General features: G+C 36.3%; 1 non-coding gene across 1 annotated transcript; it reads right to left on the bottom strand.

The window, feature by feature from the left end:
- Positions 1-8,593: 8,593 nt before the first annotated feature.
- On the bottom strand, positions 8,594-8,700 carry LOC138890966 (small nucleolar RNA R71). Its single transcript, XR_011407328.1, has one exon. It is a non-coding gene; the product is annotated as a small nucleolar RNA R71 (small nucleolar RNA).
- Positions 8,701-14,342: the final 5,642 nt, after the last annotated feature.

Genomic DNA, 14,342 nt, shown 5'->3' on the forward strand with positions numbered 1-14,342 from the left:
TCTTTATCCATCAATCTGCCTATACAACAAGGGTCTTAAAAATCTTTTACATGGACAAAGTGCACCCATTGAGTAAGGTTTTAACGAGGCACATAATAATGAACATCCAAAGGGGAGTGTAATGAAAATATTATTGTGGATGTCCATTTATCACTCCATTGTAGATAATCTTCCTGAAGAAGATTATCCATTTAGTACTCCATTGAAGTTTTCTACAAGCAGCTGATGCAGGCAAGTTGCAAGGAACTCAATGAAATGACTTGTAACAACTTCTTGGTTTGATGAGATTAATTTAAATCGATCTGAAATAGTGGTGGATAATATTCGCTATGAACTCAACTTTTGAGAAGATGGTATACAAGATTGGAATGCGGAGACTCAGATATTTGAAACAAGGTTTTCATCAACGCGAGTAAAATACGCGATGCACTCTTTTTTCCTTACTAAGGTTTTTCCCACATGGTTTTCCTTATAAGGTTTTTAATAAGGCACGTAGCAATGCGTATTACTAAATATGTGTACTCTTTTTCCTTCACTAGGATTTTTTTCCCACGGAGTTTTTTCTAGTAAGGTTTTAATGAGTTACATTATCCTTTAAATGAACATCCAAGGGGGAGTGTTATAAATATATATTATGGATGTACATTTAGTACTCCGTTATGGATAAATATTACCCCTGATAGAAGATTATCTATATCTGGTACAGTAGCAGCTTACAAGCAACTTACAAGCAGCTTACACAGTAGCTTGCAATAGTAGCTTACAAGCAACTTACAAGCAGCTTACACAACAGCTTGCAGTAGCAGCTTACACAACAGCTTGCAGTAGCAGCTTACACAACAGCTTCCTTTCTTCTATAAATATAGGAGATTTCAATTCATTATGTATATGAATTTAAAGTTGAATAATAAATCTCTCTCTGCTATCTTTTTGCACAAGACTCCTTTATTCCCACAAAGCTCCCAAGTGTCGAAAAGATATTAAAGGAGATCAAAATCCTTTCAAGAAAAGAAAGAAAGTGGTTGGATTGAGAATAATACATATCAATGCATTGAGAAATTTTGGCTCTTTACAAATTTATTTTTAGTTTTATAATCTTTATCTCTTGTTTTACATATATGAGATTTATTTTTACACATAAGATGCCATTTACACATAAGATATTTAAATATCATTTTCTTTAATTCAAAATTGTAAATGACATGATGTAGAAACTTGGGCATATATATATGGAATTTTTACCTCCTATCAAAGGTTAACACCTTATTTATTTTAAATAAATACCAAAAAAATTATATTCTATAGATACCTTTTAAGGTTTATAGCAAAATATTTAATTTTGGTTACCTCCTAGCCCTAATCCACTAAATACGCTAATCAGTTATAATATTTTCTTTCTCTCTCTACTTTGATACATCCCATTCTCTTCTCCCTTCCCATTAAAATTTTCGATTCTCTTCCTCTTCTCTGTCTAGTTCGCTTGCGATTTCTCCTCTTGTAGTAGGAGAATTGTTAGAGTATAGTTGCACTTGCGAGATTAGAAGGACGAAATTGACTGATGGAATTCAAACTTTGGACTTTTTCCCACTTCTCCTGCATCTTCTTATACTGATGAAAATGACTCACACCAGAGTTAGAGATTTGGGTTTTCATATCGCCCATGGAATGGCCGACAGCGTTCGTGACCCCATTTGTAATTTTGATGTGTGGGAACAGTGAGATTCAAGGTTTTTGCTCGACGGCAGATTCGCCGAAAATTAGGGTTTGTTCTTGAACAAAGACAACGGAGTTTGGGGCTGAGCAACTTGATTTTATGTTAATATATTTCAATGTATCACGCTGTATTTTCATGTATTTCATTGTATTCATTGTCTTTTTTTCCCATTGTAATTCAATGTATCTAGTTGTATTCCATGTATTTCATTGTAGTCATTGTCATTTTTTCTCATTGTATTTCAATGTATCCCGTTATATTCTATGTATTTCATTTGTATTCACTGTCTCGCTATATGCCATAAATGTATTCATAAGTTTTTTTAATTAATATAATTTATGTATTCAGATGTATTATATATTTTCTCTGAAGATTGCTATGTTTTTGGGGTATTTTTCGATTGAGAATCTTTTTTATAACTGAAAATACAAAATTTATGTGTTATAATTGAGTTTGTTGAGTTATATTAGGAGTCTATTATGTTAATTGATTCACTTTCCCTTTTAAAAACAGTTGTAATCCCCTATTTCACGCCGTGAATACAGTCGAATACAATAATCTGTCCAGCTGTAATCCCATGTTTCACTCCATGAATACAGTCGAATAACCTCGAGTACAACAACTGATTAGCTGGACTTCCCTGATTCACGCCTATTTTTGCTACTGTATTCATGAATACAATAGCTTAAATACATCAAATACATCTTATAACCATATAAAAGGTATCTATAATCCGTAATATAACAAATGGTATCTATAGAAGCTAATTACTACTAAAAGATAGTGCTTTATGAAAATTTCCCTATATATATTCTTAACAAAAATCCAAATAATATTTGACGCTATCTATTTAAGTTTTTAGGAAAACTTCCGAACTTTGCGCCCAAGCCCACATTTAATTGGGCTTCCATAAAAAAGTTGGGCCAGTAATGGGCCTGACTGGACTTGAGCACTGACCGGTAAGCCCAAGTATTTGAGTATTCCAATTTCCAAACCAAGTTGAACAGCTTATACCGGTGATTAGGCGCTAAAATTGTTTTGGATCGTGGGGTTGTAGTATCTGAAAGTAAAGTGACAAATTTTTATATTTTACGTTCATTAGTCTTTTCACAACTATAATTCTCTAAATCAATAATATAATATATTTGATCTGTAATAGTTCATTAAAAGTTGTAAGTTTCCATTTTCTGTTGTTGTAATAACCTATGAAATTACCATTAACAACAAACTTTATACAACTCAGGAGCATCTAGTGTCATAGCCACCTCTTAGGAAAGGTTCTATGAGCATCCAGACCTAAAACTATCAAGAAAACCCCAAACTAATTACATAACTTTTGAATCAAACTATAACATTTACTAGTTTTTTTTGAGTGTTACACTAATCCTATCCTTTCTCTTCTCTCCTTCTGAATCTGTATAGCAAAACTTGTATTTATATTTGTATTTCTCAAAATCTTCCAGTTTCGCCCTTGCCATGTATGATAAATCATCCCACCCCATGTTGTTGCCAGAACCTCTTTCTTGAATTGCCTCCAATGTCTTCTTTTTATCCACTGTATACATTGCATCACTCCTTTCTTCTGTATTGGTATTCCTGTCCAGGTTGTCAATGCATTCTATGCTTTAGTGATCTATCTACATTCAACAAACAGATGACATTGAGTTTCCCTGGTTCCTTCCTCACATAAGCAGTATTTGTCACTTTCTACTTGTATATTGAGCCTATGTAATCTTTCCTTTGTAAGTAGCTTCTCATGGCTTGCAATCTGACGAGCGCAAAACATAATACGAAATTGATGCTCGCTAATTAAATATAGTGTAGTAAAATATTGTCTATACAGGGATTGGATTTAAACAATATTCGAGTAATTTATGGTTTAATTGCTATTCAAGAGGATCAACACTTGAGTTAAGTGATTATGAACTACGTTAACTACTAAAGTAAAACAATTGACAATTGACAATAAGGAATTAGAGATTCACAGAGTTGGTTTCTTATCAATGTGAGGAGTAAGGGTCGTAACAGGATAGGTGCAAGATAGCTATTTGGGACTTTAACTCTAGGTAATTCACTCTAATATTCTAATGATTCTCACGAATTCACTCGATGATTAGTTCAAACTTGTAGTCAGGACTCCTCTCTCGATTAAATATTAACTCTACGAGATGAACTAATATAAGCATTATGAATTATACAAGCATGCATTAATGGATTGATCCTTAGGAAAACGTCTCTCGAATATTCTCCTAACTTGATTCAATCGACAATTCAACAAGTTCTTTCAATTACTTAAGAGAATCAATAAATTAATCAAAAAAAATAATGCAAAGATAATCACCAAGATATTCCTCTTTCGATTAAATAAACTACTGAATAAAGTTGCAACAATTCAAAACTCTATAAACGAATTCAGGTACGAACTAAAGTTAAAATCCACAAATATTTATCAAAATACCATATCCGTTAAACCCTTAGGGAAACTACTCCATAATCATGGAGAAAGTCATCACAAATATAATTAAAGAATGAGAAAACATCAATCTCACGTTACAATCCAAACTCCAATATTGAATTGATGGAAAGATGATGAAATCTCGTGTCTTGTATCCTCCAATGCTCTCCCAAATCTTCCAAGGTCAAAAAAGTCCCTTCAAAAATGTCTTTTTGGTGTATTTATACCATGCAAGAATGAGTCCGGATGAATCTACCATTTTCAAGCCGAAATAGAACAAATACTGTGAGAAAATCACACATGCGCACCGTTCCATGCACCGCCCCATGCGAGGCATTAGTGGAGAAGTTCAAAGACCTATGTTTTCACTCTGCGGGAATTTTGCACTAGTGCCATGCGCCTCGCTACGCATGGCGCGGGGCAGTAGTGCAATTTTCTCAGAGTAATTTTGTTTTCTCACTTTTTGACATCTAGACTTGATCCTCGACCCCCGAACGTGATCTCGACTCAGTTTCTTGGGCTTTTACTCAGACTTCAAAGCTCCAACTTGTTTAAATTAGCTCCAAGTTATCTTAATTGCTCTAAATCATTTCCTGCAAGTTATAAAGCACGTAATAAGTTCAAATTACCATTATTTAAGCTCAACCACAAATAAAATGCAGCGGTTAGAGTACAAACTATGATTAAAATACGGAATTCTAACCTACCATCAACACCTCACACTTAAACCATTGCTTGTCCTCGAGCAATCAAACTGCACTTCACATAGAGACGACCTTCTTATCAGACAATTTCCCTAACGCATCATGCCAAGACTATTTAAATCAAACTAAGTACCATATCATAACATCCTAACCTCAAGAGTCGACTCAAGAGCACCAAACATTTTTCACAACATGCTCACTTACTCTAACACCGAGGTCAAAGAATTCACCTTACTTTTGCAAATCATGTGACCTCACAAAGCAATAGAGAGTAGTTCCCTATGTGATAAATTTCAAGAACAATTAGGAACTCAAGATAGAAAGAATTCACTCACTCTCAGAAGTAAAATTTATGCGCCGCAGAAAACGTACCATAGGCTTGCCCGTAGTGTAATACTTACTAATTGAGCTTATTCAGTCAAGGATCAAGTAGGACTTAATTTGGTTGTAATGTAGGTTGTAGGACGGGCATTATAGATTTGGATATAGTGACTACACCTCCCTGAGCACTTTAATACATATACATTATTAATTCAAGCCCCACACTTATGTTAAACCAAACCCCAACTTTCATACATAATAGCATAAAACTCCCAATATCTTTAAGCACAGACAAAACAAGAATTGCCACTAGCAGGAAATTAATTTTTTCTAAGTTCTGATTACATTTTTTTTTCTTTTTCAATCAAACTATCTTTTTTTAAATTCTCTACAAGTGGCTCTCATAATTTTTCAAACAGTGAACCTTTCTCCTTTTTCTATAGTTCCACTCAAAAATTCGACCGTACCTCACTTAGCTTTTACAAGCTCATAACAAAATCAAGTGCTCACAAGAGGTAAAAGATTAAAACAAATAGACAATTCAAATAAAGAGGTCAAGCTTGTAGTGTGGTTTCCAATGAAATAATATTACAGGCTCAATGTGGATAGCTAAGATACATCACAATTAGGTGGGTAAAAACATATATCTGGCTCAATAAAGAAATTCCTATATCACTTCCTAGACTGAACAAGACTACTATTTCACTTTGCAAACACACATGGCAAGTTCTAGATATTCCTCACCCCACGCTTTAAATTGTGGCATGTCCCCATGACACACAAATAAAAGGCAAGAGGTAAAGAAAACTTCCCTGATTCATCTAGTGGGGATCTGAATCGAAGTCGGGATCTCCTTTGCATGCCCGACCCGGTGCACAAATCCATGCTAAGAGCTTCTTTTCGTCCTTCCCGCACTTATCCGCTTGACTCTCTCCAGTTTGCTCCTTCAAGGCCCCTCTTTCTCTTTCCATTTTGAAGATTAATCCGTAGCCAAGAATGGTCTTCCTAAAATCAGAGGGACCTCCCTATTTTCCTCTATATTCACCACAATGAAGTCCACAGGGAACACAAATTTGTCTACCCGAACTAGCACATCTTCAACGGTTCTTTTAGGTATGATGGTGGTCTGATCCGCGAGCTACAAGGACACAAGTATCGACCTGATTTCTCCACTCTGATGGTAGGCTATAATATCGTATTTTAGTCTCTTATTACACTCTAATTTACTGCATTTTAATTGTGTTTGGCCTTTAATCGCTAGTATTTTGCACTTATTGTATGTTTTATGCCTTGTAGGAGTGATTTCAGATGATGTAGATGTTATGGAGCTACTTTGGTCTAATTGGAGCTTAGAATTCTGAGTAAAAGCCCAAAGGATTAAGCCAAGATTACATTCGTGGGTCGAGAACCACATCTGGATATCAAAAAGTGAGCAAATGGATCACTATGAGAAAATACTACAGCCGTGACACGTGGAGCAGCGCGTGGGGCGTCACGGCTGTGCAAAATCCTACTGCCTCCTAAATGTTAGCTCTCTGAATATCTCAACTAATGCCTCGCATGGAGCGTCACCTCATGTGGTGCGCCTGTGTAATTATTACAGAGCCAATGTCCTATTTCGGCTAGGAGAAGGTGGTTTCGTCTGGGTCCGACCCTACTTGGTATAAATACATGGAAAAATATTATTTTCTAGACTTTTGACACATATTCTACCTAATGAAGCTAAGGACGAGTTGGAGGAGCAAAAGCACGAGGATTTCATCATTCCTTCCTCATCAAAGACCTGAGTTTGGATTGAATTTACGTTTTCCTATATTCTTATTATATTTGTGATGAATTACTCCGTGTCTATGGAGTAGTTTTAGTTAGTGTTATGGATTTGGTGTATTGATAATTGTTTGTGGATTATAACTCTAGTTTTATGTATTGAAGCGTTTTTAGATGATTTAATTGTTGCATCTATATTCACTTGTTCATGTAACCGAGAGAGACATAACTTGTGATATTTTTGCATTATATTGTTGGTTGAATTCATTAATTCTTCTTAGTAATTGAAAGAGGCTAGTTTAATCATTGATTAAACCTACTTAGGAGGATAATCGAGATAGGTTCTCCTAAAGACTAATCCACTACGCATTCTTGCATATCTTCACCGAGCTTAAATTGGTTCATATTGTGAGGTTGAGACTTAACCGAGAGAGGAGTTTCCGCTAAACGTTTGAACTAATAATTGAGTAAATTTGAGAGACTCACTTAAATATTAGACGTGAATTAACTAGAGTTAAATCCTAGACAATTATCTTGCACCTATCCTATCAAAACTCTATTTTCTCCCATTGATATCTTTATTTGCTTACTCTTTGTGTTGATTGTCATTAGTCAATAGCTGTAGAATTTTAGTTAAGTTTAGTTAATAAGCACATAAATGTCAACTATTGATTCTCTTGGATAGCAATCAAGCTAGAAACTACAAGAATAATATTTAATTCCAATCCTTGTGGAAACAATATTATACTATACTATATTTGATTAGCGAGCATAATTTAAGTGGTGTTTTGCGCTCGTCAAATTTTGGCGCCGTTGCCGGAGATTAGCAATCAATAGTGTTTGAAATAGTTTGTAGTGCTAATTCAGAAATTTTTCTTTTTATATTTTTCTCTTTTTATATTTGGTGTTCTTTGACTGTGCACAGGCTACAAGTTAAGAGTGGTGCATGACTCGAGCTTCTGGGAAAGAAGTGCTACCATACGAGCCAGAAATTGAAAAAAAAATATGCCAGGTGAGGAAGGAAAAAGATCTCACAGAGACATCATAAAAGTTTGGGAAATCCTCAACCAAAGGAACTATGGCTAGAGATGGTGATGAGATTGTAGATTTGGTTGCAAGAGAGGCAGCCTAAAAACGAGAAAAAACTGCAAGGGATGCTGAGGAAGCATCTATTAGAGATGCACAGATTATATATAAAGAAGAGAGGGCTCGGAGACTTGCTCAAAATCAACCCTTGGCTGCAGACAAGTTCGAAAATATACCTCCACGGCCTGGGAGATTATGTTAGACCGGTCTACAACCAAGACTTATCAAGTGTGAGACCACTTCCAATTGCAGCTAACATATTTCGAGTTGAAGCAAGGGTTGTTTCAAACCCTTCAAAACTATTGTGTCTTCAGAGGGAAGATGAACGAAGATCAAAATACACATCTAATGGACTTCGAGGAAATTATGAATACCTTTCAATACAATGGAGTGTCATAAGATGCGGTGTACTTACGGGCATTCCCCTTCACACTCAAAGATAATACAAAGCAGTGGCTTCGAATCTTTCCCACGAGATCAATTCGAACATGGGATGAGATGACCAGAAAATTTCTTGATAAATATTTCTCATCAGCTAAGACATGCAAGTTTAGAAGAGAAATCCATAACTTCTGCCAAAAAGAGACTGAAAGTGTTTTTAAAGCATGGGAGAGGTTTAATGAGATAGTGCGAAAGTGTCAACATAGTGGAATTAAACTCTGGAAGCAACTCCAGGACTTTTGGGATGGATTAACACCGACATCATATAGAACATTGAGTAATGAAACTGGAGGTCCGTTGATGAAGAAGACTCCAGAGGAGATAGTTACAATTCTTGATGAGTTGTATAAAGATGCAAATTTGTGGCCTTTTGAGAGTTCTGAATGAAGAAAATCAACTGGTGTTCACCAAGTTGATGCTAATACATCTGTGCAGGAACAACTTGATGCTATGACTAAAGAAATAAGGAAGTTAACCTTGGCTACAATACAAAGTGAGCCTTATGCAATATGTGATATATGTGGAAGAGGACACCCTACTCATGAGTGTCAAGCCTCAACTGAGGAAGTAAATGCTCTGGGAAATTACAACTTTAATGTAATGGGGAAGAAGCACACTAGTTTTTCATAGAGTTCACCTGGGGGTACCGCAAATGCATGGCAACAAAACAACCCCAGATTTTAGGGACAAGGAGCGCCGGGTTTTATGAATCAGCCGAAACCGCAGTTTTAGCCTCAACAACCCAATGAGCCTAGTCTAGAAGATTTGATAAAGGCGTTCATTATCAAGACAGATGAGAGGCTGGACACCTATGTAGCAACTATCAAAGAATTGGGCACATCTTTTCGAAACCTGGAGAGGCAGGTTGGGCAACTTACAATAGTACTATCTGAGAGGGTTCCAGGAACTCTCCCCGCTGATACCGAGAGAAATCCCAAAGAAGCAGTGAATGTTGTGACCTTGAGAAATGGGAAAGTGTTAAAAGATCCCACTCCGATCCAAAAAGATGTGATACCTTAAAAAAGTGAGGAGCAGCTGAAAAGTGATGGTGATAAGAAGAAGAAGGGCCAGATGAAAGCTGAGAAAAAGAAGAAGGGAGAAACTTCAAGAAAAGAGGAACATGATGTGAGCGAGCACATGCCTGCTTTACCTTTTCCTCAAAAGCGATATAGAGAAAAGTTGGACAAGCAATTTGAGATATTTCTAGATATGCTGAAATAGGTTCATGTAAATTTACCATTCACAGAAGTGCTCTCACAAATGTTAGCTTATGCAAAATTCTTGAAGGAGATCCTAACAAAGACGAGGAAGATACAAAAGACCTCAGTGGTCAAGTTCACAGATTATTGCATCGCGATATTGCAAAATTAAACTCCCACAAAAGTGTGAAGATCCAGAGAGTTTTACTATACCTTACTCTATAAGCTCTATTAATTTTGATAAGTCTATATGCGATTCTGGTGCCTCAATTAATCTAATGCCTCTATCTATTTACAGGAAACTAGAAAAGGAGATCAGAGAGATAAGTTCTGCACTAATATCTTTGCAGCTGGCAGACCAAACGACTCTAATACCTAAGGGGATAGTGGAAGATATCTTAGTTCGGGTGGATAAATTCGTATTTCCTATAGATTTTATAGTGCTGAATATGGAGGAGAACAAGGAGATCCTCCTCATCCTAGGAAGACCATTCTTAGCAATGGAAAGAGCAATATTAGATATATAAGAAAGAAAACGCATGCTTAGAGTGGGTGAGGAAACAGTGACTTTCAAGATGGATGTAGAAAAGGGGGCATAAAAGGAAAAATGAGCTGCTAATGTTGAATGGAAAGTGAAGCGCTCGAAAGAAAAGGTTGCAGTAAATGAGAAAGATAAGTGTGAGGTGTACCCCAAGAAGGCTGAGAAGAAGTTTTCTGCATTGGTTCGGGTGCGAGAAATGGATCCCGACTTTGACTCAGACCCCGACTAGATGTTGAGGGAAATTTACTTTACCTTATGCTTTTTAGTTGTGTGTTATAGGGACATGCCACAACTTAAAGTATGGGGTGTATGTATGTATGTATGTATGTATGTATGTATGTATGTATTTTGTTTGTATTAGTAGATAGAAAAAAATTGAAAAAAAACAAAAAAAAATTTAAATTTTTTGATTTTTCTCGACGATGGATATTATCGATAGGTTTCTTGAGGGATTAAAGTCGAAGAAAAAAAGAAAAAAAGATTTTCTTTTGTTAGATAATGTAATAATTCCCCCTTAGTTTTTCTCTGGGCCGCGGTTCTTTTTCAAAGATTTTTTTTGAACCGGGTGTAGTTAGTTTTTATTTTTGTTAGTAGTAGGAAACCTTATGCTATGTCTCGAATTGGAAGCAATATCTCTTGACTTTATTATGCCTTGAGAATAGTGAGTGCTTTAGTTGTGACGCTTAGGCTTAGTTTTTGACTTCTGTATAAGTATCTTTAATTGTATGATCTTAACTTTGCTTAACTGCTTTGACTAGAGTATCTTGATGAGTTCGATCCTGAGTGAGTTATGTGCCATGTGTTTGTGCGGTTTTGTGTTATGTTGTGCATTACAATTGATGTATATGACTTGAAACATGTGTTTGCAAAGCGAAATAGTAGTTGTATTCAATCTTGGAAGTGATATATGCGTTTCTTTGTTGAGCCAGTTATATGTTATCACCCAACTAATTGTTATGTATCTTAGTTAACCCATTTGAGCCTATAATCCTGTTTCTTTGACAATCACATTACAAGCCTTACCCATTTGATTGAATTGACCATCTATTTGAACTTTTTCACCTCTCATGAGCACTTGAATTTGTTATGAACTTTGTAAAAGTCAAAGTGTGGAGTGTTAGTTTGGCTTTTGAGTGAAACTATTGAAATAAAGAGAAAGGTGCAATGTTTTGAAAACGTAAGAGACACTTGAATTGAAAAAGAAAGAAAAAATGTTGTATTGTTGTGCAAATATTCCTTGATAGTGGTAAATCTTGATGCAATTGTGCTTAAAGAAGTAGGGAGTTAATATATATTGATGTGAATGTGAAATGATGGTTTGACATAAGCGTGGGGTTTTGAATGTTAAATTGTATGTATTAAAAGTGCTTAAGGAGGTGTAGTCACTCCTATATCTATATGTATTTTACCCGTCCCGCAACCTACATTACAACTAATTAACGTTCTACTTGATCATTGACAGAATAAGCTCAAATTAGTAAAGTATTACACTACGGGCAAACTTATGGTACGTCTTTTGTGGCATAAAATGTTGTTTCTGAGAGTGAGCGATTTCTTTCTATCTTGAGTTCCTGATTGTTCTTAAATTTTATTGTGCACGAAACTACTTTCTATTGTTGTGTGAAGGCACTCGATTCATGAAGGAAAGGTAATGTCATTGACCTTTGTGTTAGAGTAAGTGAGCGGGTTGTGAAAAATGTGTGGTGATTGTGAGTCAAATCTTGAGGTGAAGATGTTACGTCTGTTGTATTTAATCTATTTTTAAATATTCTTGGTATGATGAGTTAGGAGAGTTGTTTAAAAAGGTCGTGTCTTTATAAAGTGTAGTTTGATTGCTCTAGGACAAACAATGGTTTAAGTGTGGGGTGTCGATGGTGGGATATAATCTCGTATTTTAGTCACTTATTACACTCTAATTTACTGCACTTTAATTGTGTTTGGGCTTTAATCGCTAGTGTTTTACACTTATTGTGTATTTTATGCCTTGTAGGAGTGATCCCCAGTGATGTAGATGTTATAGAACTAATTCGAGCAAATTGGATCTTTGAAGTCTGAGTAAAAGCCCAAAGGATTAAGCTGGGATCGCATTCGGGGGTCGAGAACCACATCCAGATATCAAAAAGCGAGTAAAAGTATCACTCTGAGAAAATCCTATAGCCGCGGTGCGTGGAGCAACACGTGGGGCACCGCGGCTGTGCAAAATTCTACTGCATGCTAAATGTTAGCTCTATGAATATTTCCACTAATGCCCCGCATGGCACGTCGCCCCATGCAACGCATCCGTGCAATTTTTACAAAGCCAATATCCTATTTCGGCTAGGAGAAGTGGTTTCGTCTGTCCCAACCTACTTGGTATGAATACATGGAAAAATATTATTTTCTGGACTTTTGACACATATTCGACCTGAGGAGGCTAAGGAGGAGTTGGAGGAGCAAAAACACGAGGATTTAATCATTCATTCCTCACTCAATACCCGAGTTTGGATTGAATTTATGTTTTCCTATATTTTTATTATATTTGTGATGAATTACTCCATGTCTATTGAGTAGTTTCCATTAGGGTTTGATGGAATTGGTGTATTGGTATTTATTTGTGGATTATAACTCTAGCTTTATGTATTGAAGCATTTTTGGATGATATAATTGTTGCATCTATATTCACTTGTTCATGTAATCAAGAGAGGCATAACTTATGATATCTTTGCATTATATTGTTGGTTGAGTTCATTAATTTTTCTTAGTAATCGAAAGAGGCTAGTTGAATCATTGATTAAACCTAGTTAGGAGGATAATCGAGAGAGGTTCTCCTAAAGACCAATCCATTATGCGTTCTTGCATATCTTTACCGAGCTTAAATTGGTTCATATTGTGAGGTTGAGACTTAATCGAGAGAGGAGTTTCTACTAAACGTTTGAAATACTAATTGAGTGAATTCTAGTGATTCACTTGAATATTAGACGTGAATTAACTAGAGTTAAATCCCATAAAATTATCTTGCACACATCCTATCAAAAATCTATTTTCTCCCATTGATATCTTTCTTTGCTTACTCCTTGTGTTGACTGTCATTAGTTAATAGCTTTAAATTTTTAGTTAATAAGCACATAAATGTCAATTGTTGATTCTCTTGGATAGCGATTAAGCTAGAAACTATGAGAATACTGTTTAACTTCAATCCCTGTGGATATGATATTATACAACAACAATAATAACAACAACAACCTAGTAGAATCCCACTCAGTGGGGTCTGGGGAGGGTAAAGTGTACGCGGTCCTTACCCCTACCCCGGAGGGGGTAGAGAGGCTATTTTCGGGAGACCCTCGGCTTAGAGACAATAGATATGAGACAACAAAACTGTAAAAATAATATCAACAATGTGAGAGACAACAAATAAATGGAAAATCAGTACCACAAATATTATACAAAAGTGTGAAACACAACATAAAACAACTGCACGACTACCCATTAACCTTCAACCCTAATGCTCGACTACCCCTTAACCTACAACCCTAATGCTCGACCTCCACACCTTCCTATCTAGAGCCATGTCCTCGGAAATCTGGAGCCGCGCCATGTCCTATCTGATCACTTTGACCCAATACTTCTTAGGTTGCCCTCTACCTCTTCTTGTACCTGCCAAAGCCAACTGCTCACACCTCCTAACCGGTGCATATAGGCTTCTCCTGCTTTCCCCATCTTGTCGTCCACCGGAGCCACGCCCACCCTCTCCCAAATATCTTCATTCCTAATCTTATCCAACCTAGTGTGCCCACACATCCACCTCAACATCCTCATTTCTGCAACTTTCATCTTCTGGATATGTGACTTCTTGACTTGCCAACACTCAGCCTCATACAACATGGCTGGTCTAACCACCGTTCTATAGAACTTACCTTTAAGTTTTGGTGGCATATTCTTGTCACACAAGACTCCTGGCGCTAACCTCCATTTCATCCACCCACCCCAATATGGTGCGTAACATCCCCGTCTATATCCCCATCTCCCTCGATAATATATTATACTATACTATATTTGATTAGCGAGCATAATTTAAGTGGTGTTTTGTGCTCGTCACACTCCAATTTCTTGAAAATAGACAAAGGCTAAGATTAAT

The sequence above is a fragment of the Nicotiana sylvestris genome, chromosome 4, assembly GCF_000393655.2.
Source record: "Nicotiana sylvestris chromosome 4, ASM39365v2, whole genome shotgun sequence".
NCBI lineage: Eukaryota > Viridiplantae > Streptophyta > Magnoliopsida > Solanales > Solanaceae > Nicotiana > Nicotiana sylvestris.